Source organism: Symphalangus syndactylus, chromosome 3, assembly GCF_028878055.3.
Source record: "Symphalangus syndactylus isolate Jambi chromosome 3, NHGRI_mSymSyn1-v2.1_pri, whole genome shotgun sequence".
NCBI lineage: Eukaryota > Metazoa > Chordata > Mammalia > Primates > Hylobatidae > Symphalangus > Symphalangus syndactylus.
Window position 1 is genome coordinate 71,086,019 of NC_072425.2, and position 13,500 is coordinate 71,099,518.

Here is a 13,500-nt window from a genome sequence, read left to right on the forward strand (position 1 = left end):
CATAGATACAGTTTCATTAAGACTTCTTCCATGCTACAGTAGCAGATTTAAGAAGCTGTAAGAGACCATATGTCCTCCAATGCCTAAGGTATATACTAATTGGCTTTTAATAGAAAAAGTTTGCTGAGCCCTGTTACATATAATAAAAAAAGAATTTATATAAATAAATGGCTCTGATGAGGCCTCAAGAAGCTTTCACTCATGGCAAAAGGCACAGGGGGAGCAGGGACAAAGAGATGGGGACATTATAATATGTTTATATATTGCCAGTAAATGCAACAATTTAGAGTAAATGAGAAAATTCATTGAAAGACAAAAATTACAAAAACTGATTTGTGAAGAAGTAGAATGTGCATATTTCTACTTCAGTTAAATATATTCCTAATGAAACACTTTCCCACAAAGAAAAATGACTTCACAATAAATTCTATAAATTCAAAAAAGATAATAACTCTCTTACAAAAATGCTTTTAAAAATTAGAGGAGGGAAGCACATATACCGTTTTATGAAACCAACATTACCCTGATACTAAAACCAGGCAAAAATTCCAAAAATTCCAAAAAACACCTAAACAGCAAAAAATTAATAAAACCAAATTATAAGCTACAGACTATGCTTCCCGAACACAGAAAAGAATCTTACCAAAATATTAGCAAATTGAATCCATCAATACTATCAGTGTATGAAAAGAGTAGCATGCCATGAACAAACGAAGTTTATTCTAAGAATACAAATTTGGTTTAATATTCAAAATTAATCATTATAATTAATCATAGTAAATGAAATAAGGAGAGATGTATTTTTTCAATAGATGCAGAAAAAGCATTTGAAAAATTCAGCACTCTTGACGGAAAAATCTCCGCAGACTATGAAAAAAGGGAGTAGTCTCAAGCTAATAAAGGACATCTATGAAATATGTTCTACAGTTAATATCATACTTAATGGCAAAATACAGAATATCCTACCGGAAAAGTCAAGGAAACATTAAAGATTTCCCCTTTCACTACTTCCTTTAAACATTTTATGCAACTCCCTAGCTACTACACTAAAGCAAGAAAAATAAATAAAAAGCAGATAGAAACAAATGAAATATACGTATTCATAGATCACTTGATTCTATATGTAAAAAGAACAAAAAAGTATAAACCAAAAGTTACTAGACCTAGTACTTGAGTTTAGCAAAGCAAAGTTACAGGGTAAGTCAGTACATAAAAATCAAATGTTATTTCTATACACTAGTATCAAACAATTAAAAATGGGCATGGACCTTTAATACTATTTACAATAGCATTTAAAAAATAAGCAATACTGAGGAATAGATTTAATAAAACATTTGAAAGACCTATACACTGCAAGCTATAAAACAATCCTGGGAGAAACCTCGAGACCTAAGTACATGGTGAAATATATGCTCTCCATGAATTGGAAGACTATTATTGGTCAGATGTCAATTCTATTCACGTTTATCTATGGATTCAATACAATTCCATTCAATTCCATGAATTCAACAAAATTCCACATTTATCTATGGATTCAATAAAATTCCAATGAAAACTCTAAAAAGCATGTTTTATAAAGTAATGAGTTAATTCTAAAGTTCATACAGAAATTCAGATAATTTTGAAAAAGAACATAGTTCAGGAATGTACTACCAGACTTTAAAATTTACTATCAAGATAAGAGTATACTAAAATGTATATTTATGTAAGTTCAGGCAAACAGATTAATGGCAGACAATCGAGAGTCTGCCAGTATAAATCCATGAATATTTTGTTAATTGACTTCTGCTAAAGGAGTAAACTCAACTCAATGGGGAAATGATTGTCTTTTCAATAAATTGATCTGGAACATTTGGGTATCTATAAGACGAAAAATGAACTTCAACCCTTAACTTACCTCTCTCTCTCTTCATCTTCTCTCTCTCTCTATCTCTCTCTTTCAAAGGGGGAAATCTGTCTGAACTTGAGTTAGCTAAAATTTATTGGAAGGACACAAAATGCATGTAAAATAAAGAAAAATAGTAATATTTAGACTAATTTATGAATTGATAAAATAAAATGAAAAACTGCTCTTCAAAACTTATCATTGGCAATATGAAAAGGCAAGTCTCAAATTGGAATAAAATTTTATATAGATAGATACAGATAGATATAGATAGATATAGATATAGATATCTCCCAAGGATCCTTTCCCAGAATAAAGAACTCTAAAATCTCAAAAATAAGACATACAATCCAATTTTAAAATGAATAATATATTTGAACAGACTCTTCATGAAAAATAAATATTCAAATGGCCAATAAGCACATAAAAAGACATTCAACATCATTAGCCATCAAGGAAATAGAAAGTTAAACTACAATGAGATGCAGTATATGTCCCTTTTCATTTTTAATTTTGGCCATTAGAATTTTACAGACCGGCAATAGCAAGTATTGGCATGGATGTAGAGTAACTGGAATTATCATACATTGCTGGTGGGAATGTAAAATGGCACAGCCACTATGGAAAACATTTTGGCAGTTTCTCCTAAAGTTAAATCTACTTTTATCATGTGACCTAACAATTGTAATCCTGGATCTTTACCCAAGAAAATGAGGACATCTGTTTACACAAAAACTTACACACAAATGTTCATAGCAGGTTTGTTCGTTATAGCCCAAAATTGAAAGTAACACAATTATCCATCAATAGTATATCCATACATTGGACTACTATCAACAAAAAGAGCAAACTACTGTTATATACAACAACATGGATGAATCTCAAAAACATTATGTTGAGCAAAAGAAGCTGACAGAGAAGAGTACAAACTGTATGAATTCATTTATATGAAACTCTAGACAAAGCCAAATCTAATTAACAAGAACAGAAAGTAGGCCTTGGGTTATCTAGGGCTGGTGGTGGGGCGGAAATTAGTTGCAAAGGGGAATGAAGAAACATTTTGGAGTGATGAAGATGTCCAAGATCATGTTTGTGGTGGTAGTTTAATAGCTGTATACATTTATCAAAACTCAAGTAAGTACTATCTTCCTGAACCACTTTGTGGGGGAGCAGGGGGGACAGATTTTGCCTACATTAGTCATCAGTAACAACTATATATTGTATGCTTTCTCTGTGTAGTTGAGGTTTTTAACTTATGGCTCTGGATGAGTGCTAAAGAATCTATGAGCCCTCTGAAATTACACGCTAAATTTTGTGTGTATCCATATATAGACACTTCTTTTTGCCAGACCTCCAGACCTCCCAAAACATTAAAAAATAAATTCTTTGTATTTAAAAAATCCTGGCTACTTTATATTTTATGTTTAACCACATATTATTAAGAAGTCTTTCCCCCTATTAAAAGCCTCACAGAGTAGTGGTAAATAAGCTATTTTTCCTTCTTACTTAACCTAAAAAATGTCTACCATCAGCACTCTTGATATATTTTTGTGCATAAATAAGAATACTAAACAAGATAAAGTCATAACTTTTTTGCTTCAGAATAGCTGTGTAATATTCTGCCACATTTTTTCCTTTCAATACCTCATTTTTTTCATTTGTATATTTCCAAATCATCTTCAAATACTGGTGAATCTATTTTTTTCTGTTTTATAACACAACATAAAATAAAACATTAACATAAACACATATACACATTGGCTTCTATACTGATTAACATTTAGCAACTGTTATTCTTTCGTCTTGTAAGAAACCATCTTTGATCTCCACAGTCACAAAATGTTTTCATTTTGTGTTTTCATCTGCTGTTACCTTATCACTAATAACTGTGTAGTGGGTGCTGCCAACATATGTACCTGTAAAGTGATTAGACACTTTTCCAAGTAGGAGTTACAGTGAAATTTATATTTCAAATAATAAAAAAGAAAAAAGTTTTGAGTTTCTATTTTGATTTTCTTTTTCTTCTGTTTCCCCGATGGATTCCTTAGTGCCTTATTATCACAAAAACAATACAAAACAAAACATTTACAGCATATGCTTGTGTAATAAGAAAAGTAAGATAGGATTCAACATTTTAACTTTTTAAGAAAAATCGTGAAATGCACTTGCATTTATTGATCTCGGATGCAACAATGTGAGATGGTCTGATTACATATGAGGAGAACCATTTTCATTTTGTGTGAGGAAAAGTGGACACATACTTTTACTATCCAGAGATATTTTAGTTTTGTTTATAAGGAAATGTGATATTTGTATTTTGTTCTAAATTCTATAAAACATTACACAGGGTTTTTTTGAAGAAAAAATGTAGATTAAGACAGGACTGATATAAAAAGTAATAGTCTGGCAAAGATGGTCTCTGTTGGAGGGTCAGGTGTTCATCAACTCTGTGGCATTTAATGAAGACATTGCAGCACCTCTTGAAAGAAAAAGATGACTAAGAAACTTACAAAAATAAACTGAAAGGATGAGTGAGGAATTAAGGAATTAGTAATAACTTATTTTCTTTTAATTTCTTGGGAGATTTCAATCCAAGACATATGTTTTTCAAATGCATACATTAAGTCACATTGGCTGTAGCATAACAAAACTGAAGGTCAAATTCTGGAAATTCTAGTGACTGTTCGGTAACAGAAGAGGGGTATCCCCCAGTGCAAAAAAACAAGAGCATTTAGCTCTCAGCACAATCTGTATTAAATACCACTCAACATTCTCATTTTATTTGATCTGATTCCATACTTATAGCAGAACATTTTATTAGCATCTCAAAAATGCTGTTGTTGGGATGGTGTTACCATGGATGAATTACAGCTACCAGGGTAAATACACCTCTTATATTAGTGCATTAGTTGAGTAGTTTATAATCTTGGGGCTCTTGTGAATTGATCTACCTGAGTCCGCCTCTTCCAGGCTTTGAGACATTCATCAGTCTGAGGCACCTGTTCATATACAACTACACAGTGTTTGGGCTACATTTTGTTTCCCATTATCTAGTTTTGTGCTCTTTACTCAATCCTCTAGATAATTAACAGTATATGAGCTAAGAAAATATTTGGCTGAGGTTTGGAACTTACATATACAGTCATGCATCACCTAACAATAGGATTATGTTCTGAGAAATGCATCATTAAGCAATTTTGTCATTGTGCCAATATCATAGAGTGTATTTACAAAACCTAGATGGTCTAGCCTACTACAAACGTAGGCTATATGGTATAGTCTATTGCTCCTAGGCTATAAACCTATACAGCATGTTACTGTTCTGAACACTGCAGGCAATTGTAACACAATGGTAAATATTTGTGTATCTAAACATATCTAAACATAGAAAATGGATAGTAAAAAATACTGTATAAAAGATAAAAAATGATACACCTACATAAGGCACTGAAAATGAAATGAAGCTTGAAGGAATGGAAGTTGCTCTAGGTTAATCAGTGAGTAGTGAGTGAACATGAAGGTTTAGGCCATTACTGTGCACTACTGTAGACTTTATAAGCACTGTACACTTAGGCTACATTAAATTTATAAATTTTCCTTTCTTCAATAATAAATCAATCTTAGCTTACTGTAACTTTTTTATGCTATAAACTTTTATAATTTTTAACTCTTTGACTCTTTTGTAGTAACTCTGCTTAAAACACACATTGTATAACTGTACAAAAATATTTTTTCTTTATATCCTTATTTTATAAGCTTTTTTCTAATTTTAAAATTTAATTTTTTAAAACTTTTTAAACAGTTTTTGTTAAAAACTAAGACACAAACACACACATTACCTTGGCCTACGCAGGGTCAGGATCATCAATATCACTGTCTTTCACCTCCATATCTTGACCCACTGGAGGGTCTTCAGGGGCAATAACACGCATGGAACTGTCATCTCCTATGATAACAATGCCTTCTTCTGGAATATGTCCTGAAGGATCTGCTAGAGGCTGTTTTACAATTAACTTTTTATATATATATAAGTAGAAAGAGTACACTCTAAAATAATGATGAAAAGTATAGTACAGTGAATACATAAACCAGTAACAAAATTGTTTATTGTCATTATAAATTGTGTGTGCATAATTGTATATACATAATTCTATGTGCTACACTTTTATACAACTGGCAGTGCAGATGCTTGTTTACATCAGCATCACCACAAACACATGAGGAATACATTGCACTACAATGTTCAGATGGCCATGACCACCATGACAGTTATGACAGCCATGATGTCATTAGACAACAGGAATTTTTCAGCTCCATTATAATCTTATGTGACCACAGCCACATGCTGTCCATTGACTGAAATATTATGTAGTACATGATTGCATATGACAATGTTCTCTAACCATGGTTTAGCTTATTCTACTTATATAATATTTTATAAATATGTGTAAGTGTATTTCCAAAAAACTGGAAATTGTATGAGCCATTCTTGTTTAAATTTTAAAAATAATATTTATGTCTTTAGGATTTACATTATTTTCCCAGCCATACAGAAAAATATATAATTTAGAGACATTTAATTATCATTTATTTCTTTGGTGAACTAACTAGGAGAATCAGGACCCAATTTTTAAGATACAATTAATCTATTACAGAAATGTTTCCTGGAATAAGACTCTTACTTCAGTGCTTCAGTGGACCACAGGTTTTTTTTTTTTTTTTTTTTAATGGCTGAGTTATAGACTCTTGGAAAAGGAATTTATAGTGGAAATGCTGACACAACATGAGTTCCTGTATGGTGGTGTGAACTCGCAGCTATAATAATTAAGCTATTAGGCATGACAGAAAGTGTGAATTGCCTGAGATAATCACACCCCTGGGGCATTGCAAGTCATGATCCAAAGAGAGGTGTTTTTAACCTCCCAAGGATGTGATTACCAGATGATAACCACACCCCCTGGAGAAGACTTATGACTCATAATATGTCTTTACTATAAGGAAAAAAGTGATTATGCTGCTGTATGCAGATGAAGCTGGCTGTGGAGATTGGTATGTGTATGCCACAATTAATTAAGAATTGTAAGATGTATACCACTTTAATGGTATTGGGCACTAATCCCAGAGATCAATTTGTTTTCTTATCATTGTTGAAATGTAAAGATGGGAGAAGGAATCTCCTCTTCTCATCTTCAGAAAGAAATGAATGATTGTTTAAAGAAATCATAAAGGTTATATTGTCAAGCCATTTTATTGACTAGATTTTATCAAGTAATTCTATGACAGTCTCTCATTATCTGAACTACTCATGTTCGAACAATTTGATCACTTAAGAATAATTACATCTTTATCTAAGAGCATTTAGTACTATAGTCCCATTCATTCATTCATCCATCCATTTTATTCCATTACCTAAGAGCACACATGAAACAATTATGCTGGAGGTATAAAGAAGCTTAAGTCCCATATTCTGGTTACGGAACACAGGCACATAAATAATTATAATGCAGTGAGACAAGTGCCAGCATGGTGGTGACTAAAGTGTGGTATAGAAAGCAAGGAAGAAAATAAGTAATTCCAGCTGGGGAAGAATAAGAAAGCTTCATGGAGGAGAAAATATTTGATCTGGATAATAATTATAGTAGCTCCTACTTGCTGAACATTTATTTTAGGTTAGACATTGTGCTGAACATTTTACTTTCATAATCTCATTTTAATCTCCATAAGATCTATGTTGAGGTGGGTGGTATTTTTCTTGTGTCACAGATGCAAAAGTAAGACGGAGTGAGTATGTGCCAAGCTCAAGGTGAGATAACTGGTTGAAGACATGTTAGAACTAGAAAAATAGAGTTGCTTTCAGAACAAGTACTTTTAACCACTAGGTTCTATTTTGAAATATAAGTGAGTTGCATCCTTGTTTATCTTAGTGTCTTATATGAAGTGAAGTATTAAAGGAAGATAAATTTGGCAATATAAAATGGAGAGACTCAAAAGGCACAGCAGATTCCTTGACCATCCTTTGCAACTGCAGTCTATGATGCATGGGTTGCTACAGAGATAGAAGGGAGCCTGGAATAGTCAAGTCTGAATTACTTTTGGTCAAGTCACAGAGATTCAGTACTTTGCTTAACAGTTTGCAAGTTTGTTTTAAATGAATCTGCCTCTCTGATTTCAAGGTTAGTCACATGGGTCAGCAAGCAGTAAAGATTTCTTCTTTCATTTTTATTTACAAGGATCAGAAACACTTCCTAAGAATACATGATAATGGCAGCCATTGTAAAAGTTATGTATATAAAAGATACGTAAAAATAATTGCTAATTATAGTTTTGGAAATCCCAAGTTCAATATTTTCAAAGATAAAGACAGCGGAAAAACAAAACTAATTTTGATTTGAAAAGTAAATGTAAGTTGCATCGCACATTAGGGAAGTAATGCTCTAGAACCTAATTTTAATGAAAATCCTGTGAAAATCAGGGTTGTAGCTATGCTGAGAACTTTGGGACATGCCTAGAAAAAAATATTCATATCAATAGCAAGGCCTAGTACTTTCAAAGTGCTGGAGTCTCTGAGAGATACGTAACAGTATAACACGTGGCATCTGCTTCTGATGAGTTTGTGATCTGTTTGGGAGACAAAACATAAACAGTGTTTTCACAATCACTAAGAGAAATGACAGAGTTATATATTATTAACAATTTCCTGAAGTTTAGATGGCAAACTACTGGTCTACTGGTCTTTGGAATAGTAAAAATTTAACAGTAAATACAGTAGAAAGCATTTATTTGATGTCTAAAACAGGATTTTACTTATGATAACTTGGATAGTACAGACCTTTGAGTCAGTGAAGCTTGATCTTTAATTCTGTTTCAGATTACCTATATGACCTTCTACCTATTAGTTGGTTCTTGTGTTTTATTGTTCATCTTATATAAAATATAGTCAATAGTTCCCAATTCACAAAGTGGCTAAGAACATTTGAAATGGTATGTGTAGAGTTTAGCTTAGTGGCCAGGATATGGAAAGCATTTATTAAATGACAGCAATTATAATGATGATCACAATAGCAATCATGTGATGGTAACTGTGCTAGACACTAATGTAAAGATGAGTGAGAAATAATCCCTCTGAATTTGGCAATGACTTCCCCACTGTTGACAGTTCCTGGGTGTTTCATGATCCTTTGTTGTTCTATACTCATTTCTGTAAACAGTCTCTTCATTAATTTTTTAATTAAATACTTTAGAGTATGATATAGTTTGGCTGTGTCCCCACCCAAATCTCACCTTGAGTTGTAAAAATCCCTACATGTCCATCTCCACATGGGGTCATGTGGAGATAATTGAATCATGAGGGCGGTTTCCCCTATACTGTTCTTTGTTAGTGAATAAGTCTCATGAGACCTGATGGTTTTATAAATGGGAGTTCCCTTGCACAAGCTCTCTTTTGACTGCTGCCATGTAAGACGTGACTTTGCTCCTCATTTGCCTTGTGCCATGATTGTGAGGCTTCCCCAGCCATGTGGAACTGTGAGTCGATTAAACCTCTTTCCTTTATAAATTACCAAGTCTCAGATGTAGCTTTATTAGCAACACAAGGATGGACTAATACAGGGTATAATAGCTCTTTCCAACGGGGACCCAGATGTTATATTTTTTAAAGTGATTCAATATATGTGCTTTTTTAAGACATAAATAGATTTTAATATAGAGACTGTTCTAAATTGCTTACAGTTGGTAAAATTGCTACTTTAGGATGATGTGTGATGCTTATCCTGGGGAGTTTATTACCTGGCACACAAATTTGGATCTCAACAGATTCTCTGTTCCCTGGTTATCAGGCTCCACGGGTGGTCCAAAGTGAGCTGAATGGATATGGTTCTCCCATGGGAGTTGCAAATAATGACTTTCACCATGGTGAGCACAACCTGCAGGATCTGTTTTGCTTCTCTTTCATTCTTCACTACCTTCTCCATTTTTAGAAATAAATTTAGAATTAAAATTTTGAATGAGATACCTTTAGTTTAGACCTTAAGAACCCTAACACTGGCCGTGTGACAAATTTTTAAAAACATAGGTTCTTGCTTCCTGAAATGAATTTTATATGACTGTTTTTCTAGTTTTTATATGCTTTCTACACGTGGTCCTACAGTGCTCTCCTACTTAAACTTTGCTAAAAAGAAGATATGACAAGACCAAATGATAGGACCAAAATCTGAGATCACATTAAGAACGAGACTTTAAAAACACCAGAAAGTTTATTTATTTGGGCTTTTGAAATTCTCACAGTCATTAGGAATCACTTCAACAGGGAATTTTTGGAAAGAAAGTAATGTAAAGCATATCCAAGCCATGAGCAGGTTACTTAGCCACTCAGAAAGATGGCTTATTCATTGGTAAAATGAAAATGCTATCCAACTTACAGGGTTGTCAGGAAATCGAAAGAAAACATGGAAAGAACATATCAACATGCTCATCACTTAACAGTTGTTCAACAATTTAGTTGAACAACTGATTTTTGGTGTGGGGTCGGTTTAGATGTATTTTAATTAAGCTGTTGCTGTCTCAATAATTGAGTTGATGAGATAAGGAAGGATAGCTCTAATTCATAATTGCTAGCATAAAATGAGCCCTTGGAATATATTGCTCACAATTTTAAGAACTTTTCTCTTATTAATTCATATACTGATAACAAATTTTCTAGGTAAATTATATTATTCCCATTTTATATATAAGAAAACTGAGACACAAAGAAGTTAAATGACTTACCCGTGTTCATATGACTAGTAAAAATAGAGATGGGATTTGAATTCAGGCTGTCTGATTCCAGAGAGAGTTCTTAGTCTGAGACTTTCTTCTTCCCAAGACCCAGGAAGTTTGTTTGGAAAGCAGGAGTTGATATGCTGTCTAAGAACAGTGGAGATTCAAGTTAAAAATTACTAAATTTAAAAACATAGCTACTTAAAATCTTTTCTAGAATAGGCAGGGGAACACAATAATTATTACTTGATAACTATACATGAGTAAATGGACATAATTATGTCATACTTCTTAAGTGCATATTTATCCAAAGCTTGCAATAAAATATTTTTAGTCCAGATGTGGCTTTAAAAAGATCATGAGAAATAGTGTATATTCAAAAAAATCCAAATTACTTCAAGTTGTTTAATTAAAGATGAGACTTTTCTTATCTATTTTAGGTCAAGGAAGTGTGGGATTGGAAGCTGAAAAAACCCAAATGACTATATGGAAGGTTATCGAATCTGACTTTTCATATCTTTTCAATCTGTTGTCATTTTTTATTTGTCCAGAATCAGATAAAATTCAATCATAATGTTACACAATTTCCCAAGCTCAGAAATAAATTAATAATTTTAAAAGGAGAATTAAGGAGGTCGGAAAAAAAATATGGGATTAAATGTTTTGTAGTTATTTTCTCACTTTCAATTGCTATTAGGAAAACATGTCTTGATTTTTTTGTCAGTGGATAAAAGTAGAGAATGCCTAAGCATTTAATATAAGTTGAAGAAATAAAAGAACAATTGTCTTATAAAAGGAATAATGTTAAGATATTTAAACAGTGTAACTGGATTGAAAATAAATTAGTGATTTCTAGAGGCTGGGGGAAAAAGAGAATGGAAAGTGATTGTCAATGGGAATAGGGTTTTTTTTGAAGTTATAAAAATATCCTGGAATTAGACAGTTATGATGGTTGCAGAACATTGTGAATATACTATACTAAAAAACACTGAATTGTACATTTTAAAAATAATAAAAAATTATGCAAAGGTATGTGAATTGCATCTCAATTTAAAAATCTAATGCAAAAATATCCAATGATTGCAGAATCTTTGCATATAAAGGGAAAGACTGCAGTACAGGTCACAGGAACAGAAGTTGAAATCATTAAAGGAAATGTACCAAATAAATGAATAAATAAGTAAAGGTCACAAAGCCCAATACATTGGAAGAACATAATTAATCTCCAGCTACTCGTGATTCAAAAGCAATGTACTCAAAGTGACCACATTTTCCAACATAATAATTCAAAGGGGGCAAGTAGGCTAACAAAGTACAGTGATCGCCTGGTACTTTATGTATAACATGATATGGGAATTACAATTTTAAGATCTCGTTGTTGAAGTTGGAATATCCAGATTTCAAGTACTTAGGGATACAGCAGGATGTAATGTTTAGATCATAACTATTCTGGAATATTCAAAATTACAGATACGTGTTTCTCATTAGAATTCTTCATTGGCTGAAAGAAATTCTAAGTGAAGCAAAAAAAAGAGAGAGAATAAAATATTAAAGAGAAAACTGGAAAATTAGGCATAAATAAAGCATATCCAAGAAACCCTTTGGAGGATATGGACTGGGAACTCATGGAAGGCTTTCTTCAAAGACCACCATGGAAATACCTCAGATTCTACCACTTCCCTTCCTTATGTAAGTCTGCTTAAGATTTATGTTCCTGGAAGAAAGAACATTTGACCATCATTTATTCTTATAGAAGGCAGAAAAGTATATGGCTTGACAGTTTTAACCTGATTGAATTCAGTGGAGGAGTCGTTTCCCAAGGAACTCCTGCCAAATGATGGGGAACAGGAAGGAAAGCATTCAAAACAACATATGTCAACAAAAGCCACCATTTTTAAGGACTTTAGTTTCCTCATTTGTTAAATCAGGTAATAATGTTACTCACCTCACAGGCTCAATACTTACTCCAATATCAGGTACATAATAAGAAATATATATTTATTAGTTATTATTAATATATATGAATAACATAATATACAATATTAATGTTTATTACAAAATAGTTAAACATTAAGAAGATTGTGGAATAGCTATTTCTTATAAATAGATGACAATAAGTCAAAGCAATATGATTATATTCACTTAAAAATTCAATAATTTTTGCTGCTCTGCCTATGGAGTAGCCATTCTTTTATTCCTTTACTTTCTTAATAAACTTGCATTCACTTAAAAATAATAAATAATTTTGCTCTATTTCCAATTGTGCTCCTCAGTTTATGCAAATTAGTCAGCTTTTCTCATAGTTCTACAAAAAAATTTAAATTATTATTTCTTGGAGAAGGGCCTTAAATAAATTCAAAATATTCACCTTATTTATATATATTTTTAGCACTGATGTTGATTTAGGCAGAAGGTAAACCCCATAGCATCAGCATTTACACAATCATTTCTATATCAAAAAATGCCACACATAAATGTATCATACATTATAAGATTTAGCTGGTTCTTACGGTATTAGCCTAGCAACAATAGGAATCCATAATTTCACTATAGTCATTAATCATTCCTGCTCTTTTAACAATAAACTCAACAGAATGGATTGTCATATAGGGGTCAATTTTCAAATAAACATGATCAAATAACCTCCACAAAAAAATAAGAAAAACACAGTAGACAACCTGTATTCTTCAGTAAGTTTTCTTTGCTGACTTATCTTTGGTGAGCAAATTCAGTGGAATCCTTACTTCTGCTCTTGAAAAAGTAACCTCCTTCAGTAACCTCCAAATTCTTAGCTGCAGCTGAAGGTTTTATTTCCTGGCAGAGATAAAATCAATGATGTATCACTAGATTTAGAGCTCTAA

The 13,500-nt window shown here is 32.4% G+C and overlaps 1 long non-coding RNA gene across 1 annotated transcript; it reads right to left on the minus strand.

Moving 5' to 3' along the window:
• Nucleotides 1-7,268: 7,268 nt before the first annotated feature.
• Nucleotides 7,269-12,451, minus strand: LOC134736241 (uncharacterized). Its single transcript, XR_010120138.1, has 3 exons — nt 12,000-12,451; nt 10,649-10,786; nt 7,269-8,503 (listed from the first exon to the last, which is right to left on the minus strand). It is a non-coding gene; the product is annotated as an uncharacterized lncRNA (long non-coding RNA).
• Nucleotides 12,452-13,500: the final 1,049 nt, after the last annotated feature.